Below are 20,783 nucleotides of genomic sequence, written 5' to 3'. Positions count from 1 at the left end.
AGTAGGCACCAGAAACTGCTGCTTGTGGCAGTCTCTGGAGAATGCCGACGTGAAATACTTAGTTCTTGTGAAGTAATTTCTACCCCTGGTAGAGACCCTCGCGGCTGTCGTCGTCGTCGGCGCCGCCGCCGCTTTGGTAATAGCGGCAACTCGCCATTGTATGACATTTGGTGAGGTACCTTCTGCAACCGACTGAGATGGCAGTAAGCGATTGAAGCTGATTTGCAACCTCTTGTTTGATCAGCGTCATAAGGGCTTGAATGTAACTTGCGATGGGACACAGCAAGAAGTAGCGTCGCATTTTTAGTACTGAAATTGGAGATGGAGAATTGCGTCAAAGATGGGAAATTCATTCCGGCAAGCGCACAAATGGCGAAAATGAGGTGTGTGTGGGTAAGCACATTGCGCCAGTGACCGTGTGGCCTAATGGATAAGGCGTCGGACTTTGGATCCGAAGATTGCAGGTTCGAATCCTGTCACGGTCGACTTTTTCCAGTTCTGCAAAAGATGCATGCTGTTTTACTGTGTTGTTTGAGTACTACAAAACTAGTTGAAAGTTGCTCCTGCCCGCTTCCTGGCTGCAAACCGGCGTCTACCTGAAGCACAAGCAAGACAAGGGGGTTCTGTAGCGAAATTTTCGGCACTGTGCCGATCAGGAGAGTTTTTGTTGGAACTACTGCGTCTGATTCAGGACCCAAGAGCTACGCCACAGGCGTCTGCGCACAGTCGAGCATGTGTGTTGAATAACGGTGCTGATAGCCACGTATCATTTCAAGTAGATTTGATTCCTTTCGGAGACAATTTTTCATTGAATAGGATTGTAGCTCGTTTGTGGCAGCAGGAAACAAGCTGTAGTGAAAAGGGCCTTCCATAGATGGTCGCAGGTCCCATAAGTATTGTATGGCTCGTAACGCGTTGTGTGGAGCCCGGCTAGCTCAGTCGGTAGAGCATGAGACTCTTAATCTCAGGGTCGTGGGTTCGAGCCCCACGCTGGGCGGCGCAAAATTTTGTGTCTACGCGCATGCAACCTGCGCCCCTCTCGTGAGCCTTGCGTAATAAACGTAACGGGTTATGACGATGCCTAGCTTCGTATGAATATCAGAGGAATGGTTTTTGAAGCTGAAAGTAACTCTGAAATGAAATAAATGTGTTGTTTTGAAATTTTAGGTGTACATCGATATCGTGTGAGATGTGTAGGAAAGGAGCAGCTGTGCTAACTAAATACAAATAATGGTCGCTAATGCGGTGCGTTTCCAGCTGAAGGGCTCCGATTCACTACTCCATTAGAATAAAGTACCCGAAAAGTGCACTAGGCGGCGCCTCCTTAGCTCAGTGGCAGAGCGCTGGTCTAGTAAACCAGAAGTCGTGAGTTCGATCCTCACAGGAGGCAAACGAATTTTGTAACAGCCCTTTCTACCGTAGGCCTTTCGAAAAAAGCGGTCAAGAATAAAAAAAATTATGAATGGGTGCGGTATTTAAGAATTTCTCTCGCAAATGAAAAGTGCGAAAGGTGCTATTAAAGTAGGCACCAGAAACTGCTGCTTGTGGCAGTCTCTGGAGAATGCCGACGTGAAATACTTAGTTCTTGTGAAGTAATTTCTACCCCTGGTAGAGACCCTCGCGGCTGTCGTCGTCGTCGGCGCCGCCGCCGCTTTGGTAATAGCGGCAACTCGCCATTGTATGACATATGGTGAGGTACCTTCTGCAACCGTCTGAGATGGCAGTAAGCGATTGAAGCTGATTTGCAACCTCTTGTTTGATGAGCGTCATAAGGGCTTGAATGTAACTTGCGATGGGACACAGCAAGAAGTAGCGTCGCATTTTTAGTACTGAAATTGGAGATGGAGAATTGCGTCAAAGATGGGAAATTCATTCCGGCAAGCGCACAAATGGCGAAAATGAGGTGTGTGTGGGTAAGCACATTGCGCCAGTGACCGTGTGGCCTAATGGATAAGGCGTCGGACTTTGGATCCGAAGATTGCAGGTTCGAATCCTGTCACGGTCGACTTTTTCCAGTTCTGCAAAAGATGCATGCTGTTTTACTGTGTTGTTTGAGTACTACAAAACTAGTTGAAAGTTGTTCCTGCCCGCTTCCTGGCTGCAAACCGGCGTCTACCTGAAGCACAAGCAAGACAAGGGGGTTCTGTAGCGAAATTTTCGGCACTGTGCCGATCAGGAGAGTTTTTGTTGGAACTACTGCGTCTGATTCAGGACCCAAGAGCTACGCCACAGGCGTCTGCGCACAGTCGAGCATGTGTGTTGAATAACGGTGCTGATAGCCACGTATCATTTCAAGTAGATTTGATTCCTTTCGGAGACAATTTTTCATTGAATAGGATTGTAGCTCGTTTGTGGCAGCAGGAAACAAGCTGTAGTGAAAAGGGCCTTCCATAGATGGTCGCAGGTCCCATAAGTATTGTATGGCTCGTAACGCGTTGTGTGGAGCCCGGCTAGCTCAGTCGGTAGAGCATGAGACTCTTAATCTCAGGGTCGTGGGTTCGAGCCCCACGCTGGGCGGCGCAAAATTTTGTGTCTACGCGCATGCAACCTGCGCCCCTCTCGTGAGCCTTGCGTAATAAACGTAACGGGTTATGACGATGCCTAGCTTCGTATGAATATCAGAGGAATGGTTTTTGAAGCTGAAAGTAACTCTGAAATGAAATAAATGTGTTGTTTTGAAATTTTAGGTGTACATCGATATCGTGTGAGATGTGTAGGAAAGGAGCAGCTGTGCTAACTAAATACAAATAATGGTCGCTAATGCGGTGCGTTTCCAGCTGAAGGGCTCCGATTCACTACTCCATTAGAATAAAGTACCCGAAAAGTGCACTAGGCGGCGCCTCCTTAGCTCAGTGGCAGAGCGCTGGTCTAGTAAACCAGAAGTCGTGAGTTCGATCCTCACAGGAGGCAAACGAATTTTGTAACAGCCCTTTCTACCGTAGGCCTTTCGAAAAAAGCGGTCAAGAATAAAAAAAATTATGAATGGGTGCGGTATTTAAGAATTTCTCTCGCAAATGAAAAGTGCGAAAGGTGCTATTAAAGTAGGCACCAGAAACTGCTGCTTGTGGCAGTCTCTGGAGAATGCCGACGTGAAATACTTAGTTCTTGTGAAGTAATTTCTACCCCTGGTAGAGACCCTCGCGGCTGTCGTCGTCGTCGGCGCCGCCGCCGCTTTGGTAATAGCGGCAACTCGCCATTGTATGACATATGGTGAGGTACCTTCTGCAACCGACTGAGATGGCAGTAAGCGATTGAAGCTGATTTGCAACCTCTTGTTTGATGAGCGTCATAAGGGCTTGAATGTAACTTGCGATGGGACACAGCAAGAAGTAGCGTCGCATTTTTAGTACTGAAATTGGAGATGGAGAATTGCGTCAAAGATGGGAAATTCATTCCGGCAAGCGCCCAAATGGCGAAAATGAGGTGTGTGTGGGTAAGCACATTGCGCCAGTGACCGTGTGGCCTAATGGATAAGGCGTCGGACTTTGGATCCGAAGATTGCAGGTTCGAATCCTGTCACGGTCGACTTTTTCCAGTTCTGCAAAAGATGCATGCTGTTTTACTGTGTTGTTTGAGTACTACAAAACTAGTTGAAAGTTGCTCCTGCCCGCTTCCTGGCTGCAAACCGGCGTCTACCTGAAGCACAAGCAAGACAAGGGGGTTCTGTAGCGAAATTTTCGGCACTGTGCCGATCAGGAGAGTTTTTGTTGGAACTACTGCGTCTGATTCAGGACCCAAGAGCTACGCCACAGGCGTCTGCGCACAGTCGAGCATGTGTGTTGAATAACGGTGCTGATAGCCACGTATCATTTCAAGTAGATTTGATTCCTTTCGGAGACAATTTTTCATTGAATAGGATTGTAGCTCGTTTGTGGCAGCAGGAAACAAGCTGTAGTGAAAAGGGCCTTCCATAGATGGTCGCAGGTCCCATAAGTATTGTATGGCTCGTAACGCGTTGTGTGGAGCCCGGCTAGCTCAGTCGGTAGAGCATGAGACTCTTAATCTCAGGGTCGTGGGTTCGAGCCCCACGCTGGGCGGCGCAAAATTTTGTGTCTACGCGCATGCAACCTGCGCCCCTCTCGTGAGCCTTGCGCAATAAACGTAATAGGTTATGACGATGCCTAGCTTCGTATGAATATCAGAGGAATGGTTTTTGAAGCTGAAAGTAACTCTGAAATGAAATAAATGTGTTGTTTTGGAATTTTAGGTGTACATCGATATCGTGTGAGATGTGTAGGAAAGGAGCAGCTGTGCTAACTAAATACAAATAATGGTCGCTAATGCGGTGCGTTTCCAGCTGAAGGGCTCCGATTCACTACTCCATTAGAATAAAGTACCCGAAAAGTGCACGAGGCGGCGCCTCCTTAGCTCAGTGGCAGAGCGCTGTTCTAGTAAACCAGAGGTCGTGAGTTCGATCCTCACAGGAGGCAAACGAATTTTGTAACAGCCCCTTCTACCGTAGCCCTTTCGAAAAAAGCGGTCAAGAATAAAAAAAATTATGAATGGGTGCGGTATTTAAGAAATTCTCTCGCAAATGAAAAGTGCGAAAGGTGCTATTAAAGTAGGCACCAGAAACTGCTGCTTGTGGCAGTCTCTGGAGAATGCCGACGTGAAATACTTAGTTCTTGTGAAGTAATTTCTACCCCTGGTAGAGACCCTCGCGGCTGTCGTCGTCGTCGGCGCCGCCGCCGCTTTGGTAATAGCGGCAACTCGCCATTGTATGACATATGGTGAGGTACCTTCTGCAACCGACTGAGATGGCAGTAAGCGATTGAAGCTGATTTGCAACCTCTTGTTTGATGAGCGTCATAAGGGCTTGAATGTAACTTGCGATGGGACACAGCAAGAAGTAGCGTCGCATTTTTAGTACTGAAATTGGAGATGGAGAATTGCGTCAAAGATGGGAAATTCATTCCGGCAAGCGCCCAAATGGCGAAAATGAGGTGTGTGTGGGTAAGCACATTGCGCCAGTGACCGTGTGGCCTAATGGATAAGGCGTCGGACTTTGGATCCGAAGATTGCAGGTTCGAATCCTGTCACGGTCGACTTTTTCCAGTTCTGCAAAAGATGCATGCTGTTTTACTGTGTTGTTTGAGTACTACAAAACTAGTTGAAAGTTGCTCCTGCCCGCTTCCTGGCTGCAAACCGGCGTCTACCTGAAGCACAAGCAAGACAAGGGGGTTCTGTAGCGAAATTTTCGGCACTGTGCCGATCAGGAGAGTTTTTGTTGGAACTACTGCGTCTGATTCAGGACCCAAGAGCTACGCCACAGGCGTCTGCGCACAGTCGAGCATGTGTGTTGAATAACGGTGCTGATAGCCACGTATCATTTCAAGTAGATTTGATTCCTTTCGGAGACAATTTTTCATTGAATAGGATTGTAGCTCGTTTGTGGCAGCAGGAAACAAGCTGTAGTGAAAAGGGCCTTCCATAGATGGTCGCAGGTCCCATAAGTATTGTATGGCTCGTAACGCGTTGTGTGGAGCCCGGCTAGCTCAGTCGGTAGAGCATGAGACTCTTAATCTCAGGGTCGTGGGTTCGAGCCCCACGCTGGGCGGCGCAAAATTTTGTGTCTACGCGCATGCAACCTGCGCCCCTCTCGTGAGCCTTGCGTAATAAACGTAACGGGTTACGACGATGCCTAGCTTCGTATGAATATCAGAGGAATGGTTTTTGAAGCTGAAAGTAACTCTGAAATGAAATAAATGTGTTGTTTTGGAATTTTAGGTGTACATCGATATCGTGTGAGATGTGTAGGAAAGGAGCAGCTGTGCTAACTAAATACAAATAATGGTCGCTAATGCGGTGCGTTTCCAGCTGAAGGGCTCCGATTCACTACTCCATTAGAATAAAGTACCCGAAAAGTGCACTAGGCGGCGCCTCCTTAGCTCAGTGGCAGAGCGCTGTTCTAGTAAACCAGAGGTCGTGAGTTCGATCCTCACAGGAGGCAAACGAATTTTGTAACAGCCCCTTCTACCGTAGGCCTTTCGAAAAAAGCGGTCAAGAATAAAAAAAATTATGAATGGGTGCGGTATTTAAGAAATTCTCTCGCAAATGAAAAGTGCGAAAGGTGCTATTAAAGTAGGCACCAGAAACTGCTGCTTGTGGCAGTCTCTGGAGAATGCCGACGTGAAATACTTAGTTCTTGTGAAGTAATTTCTACCCCTGGTAGAGACCCTCGCGGCTGTCGTCGTCGTCGTCGGCGCCGCCGCCGCTTTGGTAATAGCGGCAACTCGCCATTGTATGACATATGGTGAGGTACCTTCTGCAACCGACTGAGATGGCAGTAAGCGATTGAAGCTGATTTGCAACCTCTTGTTTGATCAGCGTCATAAGGGCTTGAATGTAACTTGCGATGGGACACAGCAAGAAGTAGCGTCGCATTTTTAGTACTGAAATTGGAGATGGAGAATTGCGTCAAAGATGGGAAATTCATTCCGGCAAGCGCACAAATGGCGAAAATGAGGTGTGTGTGGGTAAGCACATTGCGCCAGTGACCGTGTGGCCTAATGGATAAGGCGTCGGACTTTGGATCCGAAGATTGCAGGTTCGAATCCTGTCACAGTGGACTTTTTCCAGTTCTGCAAAAGATGCATGCTGTTTTACTGTGTTGTTTGAGTACTACAAAACTAGTTGAAAGTTGCTCCTGCCCGCTTCCTGGCTGCAAACCGGCGTCTACCTGAAGCACAAGCAAGACAAGGGGGTTCTGTAGCGAAATTTTCGGCACTGTGCCGATCAGGAGAGTTTTTGTTGGAACTACTGCGTCTGATTCAGGACCCAAGAGCTACGCCACAGGCGTCTGCGCACAGTCGAGCATGTGTGTTGAATAACGGTGCTGATAGCCACGTATCATTTCAAGTAGATTTGATTCCTTTCGGAGACAATTTTTCATTGAATAGGATTGTAGCTCGTTTGTGGCAGCAGGAAACAAGCTGTAGTGAAAAGGGCCTTCCATAGATGGTCGCAGGTCCCATAAGTATTGTATGGCTCGTAACGCGTTGTGTGGAGCCCGGCTAGCTCAGTCGGTAGAGCATGAGACTCTTAATCTCAGGGTCGTGGGTTCGAGCCCCACGCTGGGCGGCGCAAAATTTTGTGTCTACGCGCATGCAACCTGCGCCCCTCTCGTGAGCCTTGCGCAATAAACGTAATAGGTTATGACGATGCCTAGCTTCGTATGAATATCAGAGGAATGGTTTTTGAAGCTGAAAGTAACTCTGAAATGAAATAAATGTGTTGTTTTGGAATTTTAGGTGTACATCGATATCGTGTGAGATGTGTAGGAAAGGAGCAGCTGTGCTAACTAAATACAAATAATGGTCGCTAATGCGGTGCGTTTCCAGCTGAAGGGCTCCGATTCACTACTCCATTAGAATAAAGTACCCGAAAAGTGCACGAGGCGGCGCCTCCTTAGCTCAGTGGCAGAGCGCTGTTCTAGTAAACCAGAGGTCGTGAGTTCGATCCTCACAGGAGGCAAACGAATTTTGTAACAGCCCCTTCTACCGTAGCCCTTTCGAAAAAAGCGGTCAAGAATAAAAAAAATTATGAATGGGTGCGGTATTTAAGAAATTCTCTCGCAAATGAAAAGTGCGAAAGGTGCTATTAAAGTAGGCACCAGAAACTGCTGCTTGTGGCAGTCTCTGGAGAATGCCGACGTGAAATACTTAGTTCTTGTGAAGTAATTTCTACCCCTGGTAGAGACCCTCGCGGCTGTCGTCGTCGTCGGCGCCGCCGCCGCTTTGGTAATAGCGGCAACTCGCCATTGTATGACATTTGGTGAGGTACCTTCTGCAACCGACTGAGATGGCAGTAAGCGATTGAAGCTGATTTGCAACCTCTTGTTTGATCAGCGTCATAAGGGCTTGAATGTAACTTGCGATGGGACACAGCAAGAAGTAGCGTCGCATTTTTAGTACTGAAATTGGAGATGGAGAATTGCGTCAAAGATGGGAAATTCATTCCGGCAAGCGCACAAATGGCGAAAATGAGGTGTGTGTGGGTAAGCACATTGCGCCAGTGACCGTGTGGCCTAATGGATAAGGCGTCGGACTTTGGATCCGAAGATTGCAGGTTCGAATCCTGTCACGGTCGACTTTTTCCAGTTCTGCAAAAGATGCATGCTGTTTTACTGTGTTGTTTGAGTACTACAAAACTAGTTGAAAGTTGTTCCTGCCCGCTTCCTGGCTGCAAACCGGCGTCTACCTGAAGCACAAGCAAGACAAGGGGGTTCTGTAGCGAAATTTTCGGCACTGTGCCGATCAGGAGAGTTTTTGTTGGAACTACTGCGTCTGATTCAGGACCCAAGATCTACGCCACAGGCGTCTGCGCACAGTCGAGCATGTGTGTTGAATAACGGTGCTGATAGCCACGTATCATTTCAAGTAGATTTGATTCCTTTCGGAGACAATTTTTCATTGAATAGGATTGTAGCTCGTTTGTGGCAGCAGGAAACAAGCTGTAGTGAAAAGGGCCTTCCATAGATGGTCGCAGGTCCCATAAGTATTTTATGGCTCGTAATGCGTTGTGTGGAGACCGGCTAGCTCAGTCGGTAGAGCATGAGACTCTTAATCTCAGGGTCGTGGGTTCGAGCCCCACGCTGGGCGGCGCAAAATTTTGTGTCTACGCGCATGCAACCTGCGCCCCTCTCGTGAGCCTGGCGCAATAAACGTAATAGGTTATGACGATGCCTAGCTTCGTATGAATATCAGAGGAATGGTTTTTGAAGCTGAAAGTAACTCTGAAATGAAATAAATGTGTTGTTTTGGAATTTTAGGTGTACATCGATATCGTGTGAGATGTGTAGGAAAGGAGCAGCTGTGCTAACTAAATACAAATAATGGTCGCTAATGCGGTGCGTTTCCAGCTGAAGGGCTCCGATTCACTACTCCATTAGAATAAAGTACCCGAAAAGTGCACTAGGCGGCGCCTCCTTAGCTCAGTGGCAGAGCGCTGGTCTAGTAAACCAGAGGTCGTGAGTTCGATCCTCACAGGAGGCAAACGAATTTTGTAACAGCCCTTTCTACCGTAGCCCTTTCGAAAAAAGCGGTCAAGAATATAAAAAATTATGAATGGGTGCGGTATTTAAGAATTTCTCTCGCAAATGAAAAGTGCGAAAGGTGCTATTAAAGTAGGCACCAGAAACTGCTGCTTGTGGCAGTCTCTGGAGAATGCCGACGTGAAATACTTAGTTCTTGTGAAGTAATTTCTACCCCTGGTAGAGACCCTCGCGGCTGTCGTCGTCGTCGGCGCCGCCGCCGCTTTGGTAATAGCGGCAACTCGCCATTGTATGACATATGGTGAGGTACCTTCTGCAACCGACTGAGATGGCAGTAAGCGATTGAAGCTGATTTGCAACCTCTTGTTTGATGAGCGTCATAAGGGCTTGAATGTAACTTGCGATGGGACACAGCAAGAAGTAGCGTCGCATTTTTAGTACTGAAATTGGAGATGGAGAATTGCGTCAAAGATGGGAAATTCATTCCGGCAAGCGCACAAATGGCGAAAATGAGGTGTGTGTGGGTAAGCACATTGCGCCAGTGACCGTGTGGCCTAATGGATAAGGCGTCGGACTTTGGATCCGAAGATTGCAGGTTCGAATCCTGTCACGGTCGACTTTTTCCAGTTCTGCAAAAGATGCATGCTGTTTTACTGTGTTGTTTGAGTACTACAAAACTAGTTGAAAGTTGCTCCTGCCCGCTTCCTGGCTGCAAACCGGCGTCTACCTGAAGCACAAGCAAGACAAGGGGGTTCTGTAGCGAAATTTTCGGCACTGTGCCGATCAGGAGAGTTTTTGTTGGAACTACTGCGTCTGATTCAGGACCCAAGAGCTACGCCACAGGCGTCTGCGCACAGTCGAGCATGTGTGTTGAATAACGGTGCTGATAGCCACGTATCATTTCAAGTAGATTTGATTCCTTTCGGAGACAATTTTTCATTGAATAGGATTGTAGCTCGTTTGTGGCAGCAGGAAACAAGCTGTAGTGAAAAGGGCCTTCCATAGATGGTCGCAGGTCCCATAAGTATTGTATGGCTCGTAACGCGTTGTGTGGAGCCCGGCTAGCTCAGTCGGTAGAGCATGAGACTCTTAATCTCAGGGTCGTGGGTTCGAGCCCCACGCTGGGCGGCGCAAAATTTTGTGTCTACGCGCATGCAACCTGCGCCCCTCTCGTGAGCCTTGCGCAATAAACGTAATAGGTTATGACGATGCCTAGCTTCGTATGAATATCAGAGGAATGGTTTTTGAAGCTGAAAGTAACTCTGAAATGAAATAAATGTGTTGTTTTGGAATTTTAGGTGTACATCGATATCGTGTGAGATGTGTAGGAAAGGAGCAGCTGTGCTAACTAAATACAAATAATGGTCGCTAATGCGGTGCGTTTCCAGCTGAAGGGCTCCGATTCACTACTCCATTAGAATAAAGTACCCGAAAAGTGCACTAGGCGGCGCCTCCTTAGCTCAGTGGCAGAGCGCTGTTCTAGTAAACCAGAGGTCGTGAGTTCGATCCTCACAGGAGGCAAACGAATTTTGTAACAGCCCCTTCTACCGTAGGCCTTTCGAAAAAAGCGGTCAAGAATAAAAAAAATTATGAATGGGTGCGGTATTTAAGAAATTCTCTCGCAAATGAAAAGTGCGAAAGGTGCTATTAAAGTAGGCACCAGAAACTGCTGCTTGTGGCAGTCTCTGGAGAATGCCGACGTGAAATACTTAGTTCTTGTGAAGTAATTTCTACCCCTGGTAGAGACCCTCGCGGCTGTCGTCGTCGTCGTCGGCGCCGCCGCCGCTTTGGTAATAGCGGCAACTCGCCATTGTATGACATATGGTGAGGTACCTTCTGCAACCGACTGAGATGGCAGTAAGCGATTGAAGCTGATTTGCAACCTCTTGTTTGATCAGCGTCATAAGGGCTTGAATGTAACTTGCGATGGGACACAGCAAGAAGTAGCGTCGCATTTTTAGTACTGAAAATGGAGATGGAGAATTGCGTCAAAGATGGGAAATTCATTCCGGCAAGCGCACAAATGGCGAAAATGAGGTGTGTGTGGGTAAGCACATTGCGCCAGTGACCGTGTGGCCTAATGGATAAGGCGTCGGACTTTGGATCCGAAGATTGCAGGTTCGAATCCTGTCACGGTGGACTTTTTCCAGTTCTGCAAAAGATGCATGCTGTTTTACTGTGTTGTTTGAGTACTACAAAACTAGTTGAAAGTTGCTCCTGCCCGCTTCCTGGCTGCAAACCGGCGTCTACCTGAAGCACAAGCAAGACAAGGGGGTTCTGTAGCGAAATTTTCGGCACTGTGCCGATCAGGAGAGTTTTTGTTGGAACTACTGCGTCTGATTCAGGACCCAAGAGCTACGCCACAGGCGTCTGCGCACAGTCGAGCATGTGTGTTGAATAACGGTGCTGATAGCCACGTATCATTTCAAGTAGATTTGATTCCTTTCGGAGCCATTTTTTCATTGAATAGGATTGTAGCTCGTTTGTGGCAGCAGGAAACAAGCTGTAGTGAAAAGGGCCTTCCATAGATGGTCGCAGGTCCCATAAGTATTGTATGGCTCGTAACGCGTTGTGTGGAGCCCGGCTAGCTCAGTCGGTAGAGCATGAGACTCTTAATCTCAGGGTCGTGGGTTCGAGCCCCACGCTGGGCGGCGCAAAATTTTGTGTCTACGCGCATGCAACCTGCGCCCCTCTCGTGAGCCTTGCGTAATAAACGTAACGGGTTACGACGATGCCTAGCTTCGTATGAATATCAGAGGAATGGTTTTTGAAGCTGAAAGTAACTCTGAAATGAAATAAATGTGTTGTTTTGGAATTTTAGGTGTACATCGATATCGTGTGAGATGTGTAGGAAAGGAGCAGCTGTGCTAACTAAATACAAATAATGGTCGCTAATGCGGTGCGTTTCCAGCTGAAGGGCTCCGATTCACTACTCCATTAGAATAAAGTACCCGAAAAGTGCACTAGGCGGCGCCTCCTTAGCTCAGTGGCAGAGCGCTGTTCTAGTAAACCAGAGGTCGTGAGTTCGATCCTCACAGGAGGCAAACGAATTTTGTAACAGCCCCTTCTACCGTAGGCCTTTCGAAAAAAGCGGTCAAGAATAAAAAACATTATGAATGGGTGCGGTATTTAAGAAATTCTCTCGCAAATGAAAAGTGCGAAAGGTGCTATTAAAGTAGGCACCAGAAACTGCTGCTTGTGGCAGTCTCTGGAGAATGCCGACGTGAAATACTTAGTTCTTGTGAAGTAATTTCTACCCCTGGTAGAGACCCTCGCGGCTGTCGTCGTCGTCGTCGGCGCCGCCGCCGCTTTGGTAATAGCGGCAACTCGCCATTGTATGACATATGGTGAGGTACCTTCTGCAACCGACTGAGATGGCAGTAAGCGATTGAAGCTGATTTGCAACCTCTTGTTTGATCAGCGTCATAAGGGCTTGAATGTAACTTGCGATGGGACACAGCAAGAAGTAGCGTCGCATTTTTAGTACTGAAATTGGAGATGGAGAATTGCGTCAAAGATGGGAAATTCATTCCGGCAAGCGCACAAATGGCGAAAATGAGGTGTGTGTGGGTAAGCACATTGCGCCAGTGACCGTGTGGCCTAATGGATAAGGCGTCGGACTTTGGATCCGAAGATTGCAGGTTCGAATCCTGTCACGGTCGACTTTTTCCAGTTCTGCAAAAGATGCATGCTGTTTTACTGTGTTGTTTGAGTACTACAAAACTAGTTGAAAGTTGCTCCTGCCCGCTTCCTGGCTGCAAACCGGCGTCTACCTGAAGCACAAGCAAGACAAGGGGGTTCTGTAGCGAAATTTTCGGCACTGTGCCGATCAGGAGAGTTTTTGTTGGAACTACTGCGTCTGATTCAGGACCCAAGAGCTACGCCACAGGCGTCTGCGCACAGTCGAGCATGTGTGTTGAATAACGGTGCTGATAGCCACGTATCATTTCAAGTAGATTTGATTCCTTTCGGAGACAATTTTTCATTGAATAGGATTGTAGCTCGTTTGTGGCAGCAGGAAACAAGCTGTAGTGAAAAGGGCCTTCCATAGATGGTCGCAGGTCCCATAAGTATTGTATGGCTCGTAACGCGTTGTGTGGAGCCCGGCTAGCTCAGTCGGTAGAGCATGAGACTCTTAATCTCAGGGTCGTGGGTTCGAGCCCCACGCTGGGCGGCGCAAAATTTTGTGTCTACGCGCATGCAACCTGCGCCCCTCTCGTGAGCCTTGCGTAATAAACGTAACGGGTTACGACGATGCCTAGCTTCGTATGAATATCAGAGGAATGGTTTTTGAAGCTGAAAGTAACTCTGAAATGAAATAAATGTGTTGTTTTGGAATTTTAGGTGTACATCGATATCGTGTGAGATGTGTAGGAAAGGAGCAGCTGTGCTAACTAAATACAAATAATGGTCGCTAATGCGGTGCGTTTCCAGCTGAAGGGCTCCGATTCACTACTCCATTAGAATAAAGTACCCGAAAAGTGCACTAGGCGGCGCCTCCTTAGCTCAGTGGCAGAGCGCTGTTCTAGTAAACCAGAGGTCGTGAGTTCGATCCTCACAGGAGGCAAACGAATTTTGTAACAGCCCCTTCTACCGTAGGCCTTTCGAAAAAAGCGGTCAAGAATAAAAAACATTATGAATGGGTGCGGTATTTAAGAAATTCTCTCGCAAATGAAAAGTGCGAAAGGTGCTATTAAAGTAGGCACCAGAAACTGCTGCTTTTGGCAGTCTCTGGAGAATGCCGACGTGAAATACTTAGTTCTTGTGAAGTAATTTCTACCCCTGGTAGAGACCCTCGCGGCTGTCGTCGTCGTCGGCGCCGCCGCCGCTTTGGTAATAGCGGCAACTCGCCATTGTATGACATATGGTGAGGTACCTTCTGCAACCGACTGAGATGGCAGTAAGCGATTGAAGCTGATTTGCAACCTCTTGTTTGATGAGCGTCATAAGGGCTTGAATGTAACTTGCGATGGGACACAGCAAGAAGTAGCGTCGCATTTTTAGTACTGAAATTGGAGATGGAGAATTGCGTCAAAGATGGGAAATTCATTCCGGCAAGCGCACAAATGGCGAAAATGAGGTGTGTGTGGGTAAGCACATTGCGCCAGTGACCGTGTGGCCTAATGGATAAGGCGTCGGACTTTGGATCCGAAGATTGCAGGTTCGAATCCTGTCACGGTCGACTTTTTCCAGTTCTGCAAAAGATGCATGCTGTTTTACTGTGTTGTTTGAGTACTACAAAACTAGTAGAAAGTTGCTCCTTCCCGCTTCCTGGCTGCAAACCGGCGTCTACCTGAAGCACAAGCAAGACAAGGGGGTTCTGTAGCGAAATTTTCGGCACTGTGCCGATCAGGAGAGTTTTTGTTGGAACTACTGCGTCTGATTCAGGACCCAAGATCTACGCCACAGGCGTCTGCGCACAGTCGAGCATGTGTGTTGAATAACGGTGCTGATAGCCACGTATCATTTCAAGTAGATTTGATTCCTTTCGGAGACAATTTTTCATTGAATAGGATTGTAGCTCGCTTGTGGCAGCAGGAAACAAGCTGTAGTGAAAAGGGCCTTCCATAGATGGTCGCAGGTCCCATAAGTATTGTATGGCTCATAACGCATTGTGTGGAGCCCGGCTAGCTCAGTCGGTAGAGCATGAGACTCTTAATCTCAGGGTCGTGGGTTCGAGCCCCACGCTGGGCGGCGCAAAATTTTGTGTCTACGCGCATGCAACCTGCGCCCCTCTCGTGAGCCTTGCGTAATAAACGTAACGGGTTACGACGATGCCTAGCTTCGTATGAATATCAGAGGAATGGTTTTTGAAGCTGAAAGTAACTCTGAAATGAAATAAATGTGTTGTTTTGGAATTTTAGGTGTACATCGATATCGTGTGAGATGTGTAGGAAAGGAGCAGCTGTGCTAACTAAATACAAATAATGGTCGCTAATGCGGTGCGTTTCCAGCTGAAGGGCTCCGATTCACTACTCCATTAGAATAAAGTACCCGAAAAGTGCACTAGGCGGCGCCTCCTTAGCTCAGTGGCAGAGCGCTGTTCTAGTAAACCAGAGGTCGTGAGTTCGATCCTCACAGGAGGCAAACGAATTTTGTAACAGCCCCTTCTACCGTAGCCCTTTCGAAAAAAGCGGTCAAGAATAAAAAAAATTATGAATGGGTGCGGTATTTAAGAAATTCTCTCGCAAATGAAAAGTGCGAAAGGTGCTATTAAAGTAGGCACCAGAAACTGCTGCTTGTGGCAGTCTCTGGAGAATGCCGACGTGAAATACTTAGTTCTTGTGAAGTAATTTCTACCCCTGGTAGAGACCCTCGCGGCTGTCGTCGTCGTCGTCGTCGGCGCCGCCGCCGCTTTGGTAATAGCGGCAACTCGCCATTGTATGACATATGGTGAGGTACCTTCTGCAACCGACTGAGATGGCAGTAAGCGATTGAAGCTGATTTGCAACCTCTTGTTTGATCAGCGTCATAAGGGCTTGAATGTAACTTGCGATGGGACACAGCAAGAAGTAGCGTCGCATTTTTAGTACTGAAATTGGAGATGGAGAATTGCGTCAAAGATGGGAAATTCATTCCGGCAAGCGCACAAATGGCGAAAATGAGGTGTGTGTGGGTAAGCACATTGCGCCAGTGACCGTGTGGCCTAATGGCAGTCTACTCGCGGCTGGCGAGGTGAGCGGACGTGCGCTGTTTACGTCCTCGCTGTTCCGGCCAGCTCCGCGGCGAGTGGTGAGTCAACACGGTGGGACTAGCCGTTTCTCGAGGAATTTAATCATGTACACGTGGTAACGATGGAGTCTCATTTCCGTACAAATACACTGAAATTTAGTTTCGACGACCATTATGCACGACCTAAGCCATACGAAGTAGAGGCCTTTTTGCGCGATGTAGTGAAGTTACAATTTGGCGACGTTATCGGTATCCATTTGTCGATAGTTAGCCGAACAGTCTATGTGAAGATGTCGAACACAGACTGCTGTGCACGAGTAATAGCCTCTTCGGGAGGTCGATTTAAGTTCACCCATTGTGACGGTAACGTGGGGGATGTGACGGTTGAAATGGCGGGACTTGGCGTCAGGACCATTAGGATCTTTGAGCTTCCGTTTGAGGTGCCTGCAGGGCAGATCAATCAAGTTCTTACTACATATGGCACGGTCTTAAGTAATACAGCGGAGAAGTGGACAACTTTCAATACCTACCCTGTTCTCAATGGGGTGCGGCAGATCAAAATTGATCTTCGGCGTCACGTCCCTTCATATATATACGTCAGTGGATGTAGAGCCATTGTCATGTATGACGGGCAACCCCGAACGTGCTCAGGTTGTGGTAAGGAAGGCCATGTTCGCTCGGACTGCATGCAGCGGAGGATAGCGCAGTTACCAGTGGGAGAATCCGAAAGACCTGCGACTATGCAGTCGTTGCCGGTAAGTTACGTTGCGGCAGTCAGAGGACCGGAACCGGACCACTTACTAGTAGAGGAGGCGGCTCCTCGCCCGACACCACCTGAGACCAACGTTGCGCCCATAGTCACGAACCAGATAACGGCGACAAACTTATCCGCTGCCCAGTCAGAGCAACAGGTAACTCCCGATGACGAGGGCCATGCCGCAGTTGCTGCGGCTGAAAACGTCGTGCTCCAGGATCCGGAGAGCCCGCAGGAGCCGGACCAGACCGTATCTTCCGATAATGAGATGGGCCGACCACGGCACTCACCCCGCAGACGCAAAAAACAACGGATTGCGCCCCCGAACGCGGACCAGACGGCGAAGGAGGTGCGAGAAAAGGCTCAGCGGGTTGCCCGCACACTTGGAGGAACACCGGTAGCACAAGACGATGGCATCCACCAGGTCCTCATTCCGGCGGACATTCTTGCGACGGCCGAGCCACCTACCCCTCCCACCGAACGGATGGTAGTGCACGCGACACGGGAGGTGACCCCGCATGACATACCCATGCAGACACTTGACGGCGACACGACGGAGGTTGGCCTCCGGGCGATCGGCAACTGGGCCGATGATGTGGAAAACGTTCCGCCAGGAGGGGACTTGAATGACGATCCTATGGTTGGTGTGGGGACAGCGGTCATGCGCGGGGTCGGGGATGATACGGATGGGCTTCCCCCCCGCCCCAGCGACCACTAATCTATAGTGTGTGTAGTCACAGAAAAGGCCTTCCTTTCTTCCATCCGCGAATGACTTCTGCACAAGCTTACAGGATAGGGACTGTCAACATCAACAGTATCAGCAGCAATCTTAAGCTACAGACCTTCCGTGATATGTTATATGCGGCCGAACTCGACGTGGTCTTACTACAAGAGGTGAAGAACATAGACCTCGCCACGATTAGTGGATATATAGCCTTCACTCATCCCGGGACTGTGCAAGAACTTGGAACAGCCATCCTCACAAAGGAAGGGATACTAGCGACTGAGGTAGAGTACCTCCCAACGGCGAGAGGTATGGCACTCACCATTTACGATACTCGTATTGTCAACGTCTATGCCCCTTCAGGGACTGGTAATAGACCGCAACGGGCGGCGTTTTTTAACGATGCTATTGCACCATTGCTTGTAGGCCATTACGACCACATTATATTCGGTGGCGACTACAACTGCGTCCTATCTCCGAAAGACCAGACGCCACATTTTAACACTTGTCCGGATCTAGCGGCTATAATACGGGACTTTCATTTTATTGATACCTGGGAACACGTCAATGGCGATAGGCCAGGATTCACGCATATCACGACTCACTCCGCCAGCCGCCTCGATCGTATTTACGTCACGCTGGATTTAAGTCGAAGACTTTTGCAGACGGAGATATGGCCGACCGTCTTCTCTGACCACGCGGCGTACATTTGTACACTCAACCTCCAACGCCAAGGGACGTACCGTGGAAGAGGATACTGGAAGTTGAATGTATCGCATTTGGACGAACAGGCATGCCATGACCTCTTCGCTGCGTCATGGGCGGCTTGTGAGAGAAGGTTTTCTCAATATGCCTCGGCGTTGGAATGGTGGCTAAACTGTGCAAAACCGACGATCAGGAAGGCCTTTATGAGATACTCCCGTGACAGGAAGGAATGGTACACCAGGACGGTCGAGTTCTATTTCCAGGTCCTTCGAGACTTATACCGCCCGGACGCGTCGATTATAGACAATCACCAGGAAATACAACGGATAAAAGCCACGATTACGGCTTTGACGCGTCAAAAGCTCATCGGGTGCAAAGTCAGGGCGCGACTTCGTGACGGTGTCGCAGGCGAGCAACCTTCCATCTATCACGTACTTAAGGAGCGGACAGGTCGCCGCAGGAAACTGGTCACTGAACTACGGACGGAGGACGGATGTTTGTTGTTGCAGCAGCGTGAGATATCAGCTGAGATGAAGCACTATTATGCGACGCTATACGCCGCTGGCCCTGTGGATCACGAGGCGATGGAGGCTTTACTGTCGGGTATAACCCGCAAGGTGAATCAGACGGAAGCACTTCAATTGTTGGCTGAACCTACAGAAGAGGAAGTAGAAGATGCACTGCTGACGGGCCCTGAGAACAAGTCACCTGGTCCAGACGGCCTACCGGTGGAGTTCTATCGCACATTTAAACGACTGTTGTTACCGAAACTGACGTGCATATGCCAGGAATTAATGGACCCCGACAAAGACATCCCGCGACAATTCAGTGAGGGCTTGATCATACCGGTTCCTAAGTCACCATTGGCGCAATCCGCAAAACACTACCGCCCGCTCACACTTCTAAACTGTGATTATAAGATCTTTGCAAGGATTATAGCTAGGAGACTCAAACCGGTGATGAACACGGTTACAGCCCCGCCACAAACGAGTGTCGGTATAGGCCGCAACATTCACGACACCTTGTGTGACTATCGCGACGTCATAGCGGTAGCTGCCGCCTGTCGCATTCCGTGCGCCTTGGTTGCTCTCGATTTTGACAAAGCATTCGACCATGTGAACCATGAGTATTTACTGAAAACCATGCAGACAATGAACTTCCCCCACCGTTTCCTCACCATCATCGCACGACTGCTGCGCCACTCCCAGTCCACGATTTTGCTCAACGGGCGATCAGTGGGGCCGATAACTATTGAAAGTTCGGTCAGACAGGGCTGCCCTATGTCGATGGCGCTGTTTGCTATCGCCATCGAGCCGCTATTAACAGCGCTGACCTCACACCTCCAGGGTGTCCTGATGTATGGTCACAAGTTTGTATGCCGCGCCTACGCGGATGATGTGGCCTTTCTTGTGCGAACCACGTCTGAGATACGGACGGCGATGGACATAGTAGAGCAGTATAGGAAGGCGGCGGGGGCTCAGTTGAATGTAATGAAGTCCGGTGTCCTGAACATCGGTCGCGGATTGAAGGCCCCTATTCCTGGACAGATCAAGGTGATCACGGTCATGAAGTGCTTGGGAGTAAAATTTACTCGTGACATCCGACGCACGATTGCACTCAATTACAAAGATTTGCTAAATACAGTGCGCGCGAGCATACGTCAACATACCCTCAGGTCGCTGGACGAAATACAACGCGTGGCCTTGGTGAACATTTATCTCGTCTCTAAAGTTAACTATGTGGCGCGCGTACTCCCGCTACCCCTCCCGATGGCAAGCAGATTGTTAGCTGCCTTCGGCCACTTTGTCAGCCGCGGCCACATTTTCAAAGTCAAGTATTCTACGTTGACTCTGCCGTCGGCGTCAGGTGGTCTCAACCTCACCGACGTCTATACGAAGACACGGGCCCTGTACGTCAGTTCTACATTGAGCAGATGGAAGAATTCGCCCAATAGTATCACCACTTTTCTATTGAACGAAATAAAGCCGGCTAATCTTGACGCGCCTGTGGATGTTCATCACATACCAGACGACCTTCATCATATCAAGCAATTTTTGCTTGACTATAGCTACATCCGCCTGGGAATGCCTGAGGAACAGATAGTCACAGTGCGAGCAGTGTACAAATATTTGCTCACGACGCACGCTCGAAACAGTATTGAAGTTAAGTACCCCGAGGCAGTCTGGCCACGTGTATGGAGAAGTGTTCATCACCCACATTTGCCAACGGGAGTGAGAGCATTGTGGTATTACGTGGTCAATAGGAAACTTCCCACGACTTCCCGCTTACATTCGATACATTTGGCTGATACTTCCCTTTGTGCAACCTGTAACGTGCAAGATACTGATGAACACACATTCGTATGCGGTACGGCGCAAGACATCTGGAAAGCGGTTAGAAACCTCTTGGCATTTCTACAACGCACGTCCCCTCAAGCCATCACCCTTAAGAGTCTACTTCTACCGGACGATGACCTCTACCCTACCACGAAACGAAATGCCGTAACCTGGCTGAAAGGACAAGCAATCTACTATATTATTACAAACTCAGAACGTAGTATTGGAGACTTTTCGACATATTTACAAACACAGCACGATGGACTTCGCAAACTTCCACATTACAAACAGGAATACGCAAATTTTCTCATTAAAGCGATCATGGATCCCCCACAGAATTGGCGGGTGTAAAGCTAAGAGTAGACAAGACAGGACAGTAAAGAGAAGAGACCACACGATGAAACAGGACGAACTCGCAACGGAGTGAACACATTGCAACCCGAGAAGCCGACCTTACAGTTTTTCCGACGTAAGAGGGCCCCTAAAGTACGGTTGCCAAAGGTAATTTGAAAAAAATAACGAACAACCACAATGCCGATGGAGGCGGCACATACAGAGGATTTCTTCTCGGAGATGGCATTCATGAGTCGAAGCCACTCA

The 20,783-nt window shown here is 48.7% G+C and overlaps 30 non-coding genes across 30 annotated transcripts; all 30 read left to right on the top strand.

The window, feature by feature from the left end:
* Positions 1 to 412: 412 nt before the first annotated feature.
* On the top strand, positions 413 to 485 carry Trnaq-uug (transfer RNA glutamine (anticodon UUG)). The gene has a single exon. It is a non-coding gene; the product is annotated as a tRNA-Gln (tRNA).
* A 439-nt stretch (positions 486 to 924) lies between these two features.
* Trnak-cuu (transfer RNA lysine (anticodon CUU)) lies at positions 925 to 997 on the top strand. Its single transcript has one exon. It is a non-coding gene; the product is annotated as a tRNA-Lys (tRNA).
* Positions 998 to 1,318: 321 nt separating this feature from the next.
* Positions 1,319 to 1,390, top strand: Trnat-agu (transfer RNA threonine (anticodon AGU)). The gene has a single exon. It is a non-coding gene; the product is annotated as a tRNA-Thr (tRNA).
* A 542-nt stretch (positions 1,391 to 1,932) lies between these two features.
* Trnaq-uug (transfer RNA glutamine (anticodon UUG)) lies at positions 1,933 to 2,005 on the top strand. Its single transcript has one exon. It is a non-coding gene; the product is annotated as a tRNA-Gln (tRNA).
* A 439-nt stretch (positions 2,006 to 2,444) lies between these two features.
* Positions 2,445 to 2,517, top strand: Trnak-cuu (transfer RNA lysine (anticodon CUU)). The gene has a single exon. It is a non-coding gene; the product is annotated as a tRNA-Lys (tRNA).
* A 321-nt stretch (positions 2,518 to 2,838) lies between these two features.
* Trnat-agu (transfer RNA threonine (anticodon AGU)) lies at positions 2,839 to 2,910 on the top strand. Its single transcript has one exon. It is a non-coding gene; the product is annotated as a tRNA-Thr (tRNA).
* Positions 2,911 to 3,452: 542 nt separating this feature from the next.
* On the top strand, positions 3,453 to 3,525 carry Trnaq-uug (transfer RNA glutamine (anticodon UUG)). Its single transcript has one exon. It is a non-coding gene; the product is annotated as a tRNA-Gln (tRNA).
* A 439-nt stretch (positions 3,526 to 3,964) lies between these two features.
* On the top strand, positions 3,965 to 4,037 carry Trnak-cuu (transfer RNA lysine (anticodon CUU)). Its single transcript has one exon. It is a non-coding gene; the product is annotated as a tRNA-Lys (tRNA).
* A 321-nt stretch (positions 4,038 to 4,358) lies between these two features.
* On the top strand, positions 4,359 to 4,430 carry Trnat-agu (transfer RNA threonine (anticodon AGU)). The gene has a single exon. It is a non-coding gene; the product is annotated as a tRNA-Thr (tRNA).
* Positions 4,431 to 4,972: 542 nt separating this feature from the next.
* Trnaq-uug (transfer RNA glutamine (anticodon UUG)) lies at positions 4,973 to 5,045 on the top strand. The gene has a single exon. It is a non-coding gene; the product is annotated as a tRNA-Gln (tRNA).
* A 439-nt stretch (positions 5,046 to 5,484) lies between these two features.
* Trnak-cuu (transfer RNA lysine (anticodon CUU)) lies at positions 5,485 to 5,557 on the top strand. Its single transcript has one exon. It is a non-coding gene; the product is annotated as a tRNA-Lys (tRNA).
* Positions 5,558 to 5,878: 321 nt separating this feature from the next.
* Trnat-agu (transfer RNA threonine (anticodon AGU)) lies at positions 5,879 to 5,950 on the top strand. Its single transcript has one exon. It is a non-coding gene; the product is annotated as a tRNA-Thr (tRNA).
* Positions 5,951 to 6,495: 545 nt separating this feature from the next.
* Trnaq-uug (transfer RNA glutamine (anticodon UUG)) lies at positions 6,496 to 6,571 on the top strand. Its single transcript has one exon. It is a non-coding gene; the product is annotated as a tRNA-Gln (tRNA).
* Positions 6,572 to 7,007: 436 nt separating this feature from the next.
* On the top strand, positions 7,008 to 7,080 carry Trnak-cuu (transfer RNA lysine (anticodon CUU)). The gene has a single exon. It is a non-coding gene; the product is annotated as a tRNA-Lys (tRNA).
* A 321-nt stretch (positions 7,081 to 7,401) lies between these two features.
* Trnat-agu (transfer RNA threonine (anticodon AGU)) lies at positions 7,402 to 7,473 on the top strand. Its single transcript has one exon. It is a non-coding gene; the product is annotated as a tRNA-Thr (tRNA).
* A 542-nt stretch (positions 7,474 to 8,015) lies between these two features.
* On the top strand, positions 8,016 to 8,088 carry Trnaq-uug (transfer RNA glutamine (anticodon UUG)). Its single transcript has one exon. It is a non-coding gene; the product is annotated as a tRNA-Gln (tRNA).
* Positions 8,089 to 8,527: 439 nt separating this feature from the next.
* Positions 8,528 to 8,600, top strand: Trnak-cuu (transfer RNA lysine (anticodon CUU)). The gene has a single exon. It is a non-coding gene; the product is annotated as a tRNA-Lys (tRNA).
* A 321-nt stretch (positions 8,601 to 8,921) lies between these two features.
* On the top strand, positions 8,922 to 8,993 carry Trnat-agu (transfer RNA threonine (anticodon AGU)). Its single transcript has one exon. It is a non-coding gene; the product is annotated as a tRNA-Thr (tRNA).
* A 542-nt stretch (positions 8,994 to 9,535) lies between these two features.
* Trnaq-uug (transfer RNA glutamine (anticodon UUG)) lies at positions 9,536 to 9,608 on the top strand. Its single transcript has one exon. It is a non-coding gene; the product is annotated as a tRNA-Gln (tRNA).
* Positions 9,609 to 10,047: 439 nt separating this feature from the next.
* On the top strand, positions 10,048 to 10,120 carry Trnak-cuu (transfer RNA lysine (anticodon CUU)). The gene has a single exon. It is a non-coding gene; the product is annotated as a tRNA-Lys (tRNA).
* A 321-nt stretch (positions 10,121 to 10,441) lies between these two features.
* Trnat-agu (transfer RNA threonine (anticodon AGU)) lies at positions 10,442 to 10,513 on the top strand. The gene has a single exon. It is a non-coding gene; the product is annotated as a tRNA-Thr (tRNA).
* A 545-nt stretch (positions 10,514 to 11,058) lies between these two features.
* Trnaq-uug (transfer RNA glutamine (anticodon UUG)) lies at positions 11,059 to 11,134 on the top strand. Its single transcript has one exon. It is a non-coding gene; the product is annotated as a tRNA-Gln (tRNA).
* A 436-nt stretch (positions 11,135 to 11,570) lies between these two features.
* Positions 11,571 to 11,643, top strand: Trnak-cuu (transfer RNA lysine (anticodon CUU)). Its single transcript has one exon. It is a non-coding gene; the product is annotated as a tRNA-Lys (tRNA).
* A 321-nt stretch (positions 11,644 to 11,964) lies between these two features.
* On the top strand, positions 11,965 to 12,036 carry Trnat-agu (transfer RNA threonine (anticodon AGU)). Its single transcript has one exon. It is a non-coding gene; the product is annotated as a tRNA-Thr (tRNA).
* Positions 12,037 to 12,581: 545 nt separating this feature from the next.
* Positions 12,582 to 12,654, top strand: Trnaq-uug (transfer RNA glutamine (anticodon UUG)). The gene has a single exon. It is a non-coding gene; the product is annotated as a tRNA-Gln (tRNA).
* A 439-nt stretch (positions 12,655 to 13,093) lies between these two features.
* Positions 13,094 to 13,166, top strand: Trnak-cuu (transfer RNA lysine (anticodon CUU)). The gene has a single exon. It is a non-coding gene; the product is annotated as a tRNA-Lys (tRNA).
* Positions 13,167 to 13,487: 321 nt separating this feature from the next.
* Trnat-agu (transfer RNA threonine (anticodon AGU)) lies at positions 13,488 to 13,559 on the top strand. The gene has a single exon. It is a non-coding gene; the product is annotated as a tRNA-Thr (tRNA).
* Positions 13,560 to 14,101: 542 nt separating this feature from the next.
* On the top strand, positions 14,102 to 14,174 carry Trnaq-uug (transfer RNA glutamine (anticodon UUG)). The gene has a single exon. It is a non-coding gene; the product is annotated as a tRNA-Gln (tRNA).
* Positions 14,175 to 14,613: 439 nt separating this feature from the next.
* On the top strand, positions 14,614 to 14,686 carry Trnak-cuu (transfer RNA lysine (anticodon CUU)). Its single transcript has one exon. It is a non-coding gene; the product is annotated as a tRNA-Lys (tRNA).
* A 321-nt stretch (positions 14,687 to 15,007) lies between these two features.
* On the top strand, positions 15,008 to 15,079 carry Trnat-agu (transfer RNA threonine (anticodon AGU)). The gene has a single exon. It is a non-coding gene; the product is annotated as a tRNA-Thr (tRNA).
* Positions 15,080 to 20,783: the final 5,704 nt, after the last annotated feature.

The sequence above is a fragment of the Schistocerca serialis genome, chromosome 7 (genome assembly GCF_023864345.2).
Source record: "Schistocerca serialis cubense isolate TAMUIC-IGC-003099 chromosome 7, iqSchSeri2.2, whole genome shotgun sequence".
In the NCBI taxonomy this organism is placed as follows: domain Eukaryota; kingdom Metazoa; phylum Arthropoda; class Insecta; order Orthoptera; family Acrididae; genus Schistocerca; species Schistocerca serialis.
Note: the sequence above shows the minus strand (reverse complement) of the source record. Positions and strands in the feature narration are given on the sequence as shown.